The sequence below is a fragment of the Drosophila navojoa genome, chromosome 2 (genome assembly GCF_054131105.1).
Source record: "Drosophila navojoa isolate 15081-1374.11 chromosome 2, UAZ_NAV_1.0, whole genome shotgun sequence".
Taxonomy (NCBI): domain Eukaryota; kingdom Metazoa; phylum Arthropoda; class Insecta; order Diptera; family Drosophilidae; genus Drosophila; species Drosophila navojoa.
This window is the reverse complement of record NC_142890.1, coordinates 4,807,392-4,813,391: the sequence shown is the minus strand read 5'-3', so window position 1 is coordinate 4,813,391 and position 6,000 is coordinate 4,807,392.

Genomic DNA, 6,000 nt, shown 5'->3' with positions numbered 1-6,000 from the left:
TGAAACCTCCAAGCACAGCCTCAGCTAGTTGAGCCTGCTAGACAATCGCTAAACCTACTTGGTTGTTAACTTAAGTAGTAGTAGTATAAAATTAGTAGCCTTACTGGATCTTGGCTTTTAGGTTCATCAATTAAATAACCCATAAGTATTTCACACATTGAACAAATGTCTTACATGTTTACATTTATCATAAGTAAAAGCTGACATTCATCATACAGGTAGAGGAAATATACATATATATTTATGCCTGATCAATCCTGGCTGTTGAATCTATATTGATTTTGTATCATCTATCTATATTCATGCACAGTAGACTCTTGTGTTTTTGATGCACTATAAAAGTGACTCAAACACTCTTTCTTATTGTAAGAACCGTATAAAACCAAAGAAAATATTTTTAGTTTTTTATTTAATCAATAAATTTGTAAAAAATCTAACATATAAATTCAGCATATTCCCATTTATAATATAGAGATAAAAGCTAGACAGCTTATAACCCTTTGCAGTCAGCTTATTAAATATGGAAAAATAGAGAAGGTTCTATAAAAGCTTGGTATAACATACACGAATATGACTTGTTTAATAAAAGTACATCAAATTTTGATAGGCATTAGTATAATGGAATAAAATTCGAAAATTCCATAAAGTTACTGCAAATTTTCTGAAAATCGTTTAAAGATGTGTTCATATATATGAATGTATTTTTTTAAATTGTTTCTTTTTAAACAATCAATTTCTAAGCAACTGTATAATTTAAACATTTTCTATTAATTTTGACTTTCGATAAATTTTCAGTTTGTTTAAAGGCTCAACTTTAATTTCTCATTTTGATTGTAAATATGAATATGGATGACAAATCTGAATTACCGCTCTCTCTACTTTCCGTCTTATTTCTACTCATTCTGTTGCCATCTTCAACAGATCTCATATCTGTTAGCCCGCAGAGCATTCCATCTTCGGCTTCGGGTTGGGTGAGAGCTGCTCTGGCTTGTTGCCTTGACACAACTGAGATAATAATTCTTTTTGAAAATTGAAGCACTTTAGAGAGCGTACTCTCCTCTCTGACTGGCTGTGTATGCGTGTGTGTGTGCGTGTGTGTGTGTGCTGGGGACGCCAGCTTCATACTTACTTGCACACATGGAATGGAGCCGTGGAACGGTTCATTAGCTGCGCTGGCTAAAAAATGTGCTGCCAAAGCGAAATGTATGCAATCTCAGCAGCTCGCCAGCTCACCAGCTCGCCAGCTCGCCCAGTGCTCTACGGGATACAATATTTCTTTTAACATACAGCGCCGGGTCCTGTGCCAGTTTGCCGTGTAGCTTGAATAAATAATGCCAATCTATCTTGTACAGAGCGAATGGATCAAATGGCCATGCGTTTGATTCCACCAAGGCGTGCGACTCTTAAAGCGAACTATTTAAATATTGTAGCTTTTCGCTCATTTCCAACCGTCATAAACAATAAAAAGAGAAAATTCGAGACTCCTGCTGAGAGGTGCGAAAAGTCGAACTGAGATACGAGACCAGGCAAAAGGTGGGCAAGGGGGGAGCAGACGACATTGCTTTGGTCATCGCAAATTAATGGCCTTCAAAGTGGTTAAACAGCTGGACGGAAGCTGCGAGGCAAACAGCAAAAAACGGGGTTCATTGAGTCCACACAAAAGAGCACCAAATTTTATGAGTTTCCACGGCAAAATAAGAAATTTTGCACAAAATAATATTACCCAAGCATGAACGAAGCCAGCTAGATAGAGAGAGAGAGAGAGAGAGCAGGAGGAGACGGTTGGTTGTTGGCTGCTGTTGCTAGCTGTACTACTGATCCTGCTGCTGCTGCTGTTCCTGCTCCTGCTGCTGCAACTACTGCTCTTATGACTGTATTTTAATGCCCTATAAGCGGGTAGCTTGATTTTCTAAGAGTATTTAGTTGATATATATATATTAACTATTATATATGAATTTCTTTACTGTTTACTTTATTTTCTTGTCTTCTCGATTTTCTTCTCCTTGGCTTGTAAATATTTCAGAATATAAAGAGCTTTGCTTTTATGCTTTACGCACTTTTCTTTTGCTATATTCAAATGAAATAAATTTTTTACTAGCAGATAATATAAGTAAAATATTATTTTGAAAAAATCTACAAGGAAATTATAAGCAGTTTAAGGGTTAATAGCTTTATTAGCAAAGTTTGTATTTTATGAACCCATTTTATATATATTTATTCACATCAAATTATAAATTTCATTCTTTTATGGTTCTCATAATTTATGTCCAACTACAGAGAGTTCAACTTGAACATTCACCAGATAATGTCATTCGCATAACATAAACCACATACACGTCCAAAATTTATGCTTTTAGCTCATATTCATCCTAGTCATACTCTCATGTCAAACTAGTTTTTTATAACATTTTTCTTCTCATTTTAGCTCCTAAAGTAAATACAAGGTTTAGTATGCAAAATATTATATAATTAGATATTATGTCAAATTTTATAGACTGTCTTCAGTGTTTATTCTTAACAGCTCTCACACATGCTTCCTGGATATTTAAACTCACTTCCAAGAACATTTTGCTAATGCTTTATATATAGCCCAATATCTGCCAAACTTCAGTTGATCTCAGCAGTTTGCTGATGTTCTTGCAAAATCAATGTGTTGATGGCTCCAGGGTGAGACAGACCTACTAGACTTACATTGTTTATCCCATTTTGTAAAGCCTTACACAGATTCTCAAATGATTATAGCTTAAAAAGCATCGAAAGTACCTACAAAGCAGAGATTGCTCTTGTTAGCCTAGGCTAACCTTTCTAGAAAGGTACTTGAGGTAAAATTCTACAGAAAAGCAACCTTATTTATATACTGTTGGTTTGTAAAAATTAAAAAATATGTATATATTTTTTAAATATGAATATTTTTTTTTATAGCTAGTTAACAAAATGCGAAATTTTTAGTTGTGCTTCAATTTTTATTCATTTATCATTCTCATATTATACATCGCTCAAGCGCTCATTCTCTTGCAAACTTTGCTAAGCATATTTTTCAATCAACTTTCTCTAACATATCTTACAGGGTATTTAGTAGTCGGCATTCCTTGTCGCTCTCTATACACTTTAGCTTGGGTGTTGCCATTAAGTGCAAAAGGATTTTCATTCTTATGCGCATCCTGTGCATAATACACTCGCATCGGCACACGCAAAACTCATTGGCATTGTCTGTCTCTGTCTGTGAGAGTATGCATGTATGTGTGTGTGTGTGCAACTCTTCAATCTAGAGAAATACCCATCTCTCTTGCTCACTTTAGTTGTGAGCATGTGTGTGTGTGTGTGTGTGTGTGTGTGTGTGTGTGTGTGGTAAGGATATGCCAATTTATTGCACACACGAGTGCATTAGAGTGCCAGCCCCATCTTTGGATCCCTCTGTCTGTCTGTCTTTCTGTCTGTCTGTCTGCCTTGGGCAAAGTTTTTGTGTTCATTTGGTTGATTGTGGCTGCTGCATGTCTGGCAGAAATTACTTAATCCTTGCGGTTTTTTGGAGCGACTAGCAAAACCCTTCAGCCAGCAGCGCATTAAAGCAATTGTAATTGCCAATTGTTGTTGCTGGCCATGTAAGCCGCATTCGAAAACTATTTTCTGGCCATATTCCCTGGCTTAAACCCTTTAAGCTGCCGCCCCAAACCTCAGCTCTCTGCACAATGGCCATCGGGGCTGCCCGACTGCATCTGAAAGACGACGGCAAGCGAACGCCACCGTCTTTAAATATTTGCACCGCCCACTGCCGGCATTTGCTTCGATAGTCGTTTTTATGACCCCAAGGGACGCGACGATTCCTTTCAGCTGCATGCGTCCTGTTTCCTGTTTGACTGCAATCGCTGATGCGGCTGCTGCTCCTGCTACTCCTGCTACTGCTGCTGCTGTTGGTCTTCGCTTTTATTGCCGCACACTGATGCAACCCGCTGAGTTGCATTCACGTCGCAGATTACAAATAAATTATCGCCTAATAGTCCTTTTACTACCTAGCTGATGTTCTAGCTGCCTGTTGGGTTGACACCAAAGCCGCTGCTGCTCCTGCTGCTGGTGCTTCATACTTCATTTTTCATTTATAAAGCAAATAAGGTCTGTATTTTCTTTCGTCCGACATTGCTTACACTCAGCTGGCGCCTACTTATGTATGCCATCAATATTGAACAGGAGGCAGCGACAGCGACAGCGACTCATCTGCCCCGGGCACAGCAAACTCCATGCAATGGTTTCGATGGCAGCGCCAAGAGCTCTCTCTCTCTCTCTCTCTCTCTCTCTCTCTCTCTCTCTCTTGGCTACTGAGCATTAAGAGCTAGTGACCGCAGCAAAAAGGTTGTATATACAGAGCATATCAGGTAGATTGCCGCACAAGGATTACTGGACTGCACACAGCTCGCTCAACTCAACAAGAACACACTCTCTCTCTCTCTTTATCTGTGTGTGTGTTGGAGCTGTCGGTAATCCGACTTAAGCTGAGCAGTTGTAGCAGCAGCACCTTGTTTATCTGCCACTCCTGCAACACCTGCAACTGTGAAAAGTAGTTAAGGTAACGGTATCACAATGTCTACGCAACGAAATGATGTCATGATGTATGTATGTTCGTACATATGTATATGTATATGAAATGTTAGCTAAATGCGGCTTTGTATTTTTTTAGAGATATACAATTTAAGTAATATATATCTGTAAACCTTTCGAAATATGATTTTTTTTTTGTTATTGGTACTTAGCTAAATTGGATGAGGTATCTGACTTACCGAATCCTTTTCTTCAGAGAGAGAGTTTCAGAGAGCAGAGGATTCTTGATAAGTCTTTCTCTCTACCAATCTGAACTTGCTAGTTTTTCATAATTATCATCAAAGAGATATCCAAGACAATTATAGAGTCCGGTATAAGGCCAAAGCTTTCGAAGCATAGTTACATTGTTACAGAAGGAATTCTACTTAAGGAGTTCTCTTCTGCAGTATGAGATTTGGTCTGTATTAAACCGTTTCCAATAAGAGAGATATGGAAGTCTATCCTTATTCTGATTAATATGCCAATACGTTCGAAGGATCCTTTGGAATGCCAGTGGAAACTCTTTTCTTTTTTAATCTTCCCTACTTTACAGCATTATTTTTATATGCAACAAAGAATATTTCTCTATTTTTCCTCAACATAAATCCCAAGACTAACTGAAAGACTATGTAAATGCTTCTCGTATATAAAAATAACAGCACTGATTGGCTGCCCAGCAAAGAGCAACTCACCGAATTGCTTTAAAAGTAATGGAAATGAAAAATTAAATTTGAGCCGGAAATGAAGACCGAGCGCTTTAAATGCAAACCGAAACAAAAATCAATCCCGAACTGTCAAGAGCTGTAATTGATATGCAATCTGAGTGTTTGGGGGTGTCTGGCTGGCTGTTTCTGTATGTGTGCGTGTGTGTGTGTGGGTGTTTGGGTGTGTATGTCGGTCGATCTGGGGTGTTGCTGGAGTGTATACGAATGCGGTCGAAAGGGCGCCACGTATGGGTGGCCCCATTAACACATGCTTCACCAAACACCCAGAGCGGCGATGCCGGGCGCGCATTTTTGCAGCCACAAACTTGCGTATGCAAAAAGGAATTGCAATTGAATTCATTGAATTCGATTTAAAAATGAAATAAAAACGAATCGGCCGTCAGTTTGGATAGATGAAGCCTGCTGCACTGGAATGTGATGCATAGCAGACATTGAGATACTCTATAAAGTTAGCTAATACTTATTACTAATAATACCAATAATAGAAAATAAAAAATAAATAAAAAATAATAATAATAAATATATATAAATAATAAAAAAATAATAAAAAAATAATAAATAAATAATAAATAATAAATAATAAATAATAAATAATAAATAATAAATAATAAATAATAAATAATAAATAATAAATAATAAATAATAAATAATAAATAATAAATAACAAAAATAAATATAAATAAATAAATATAAATAATAAATA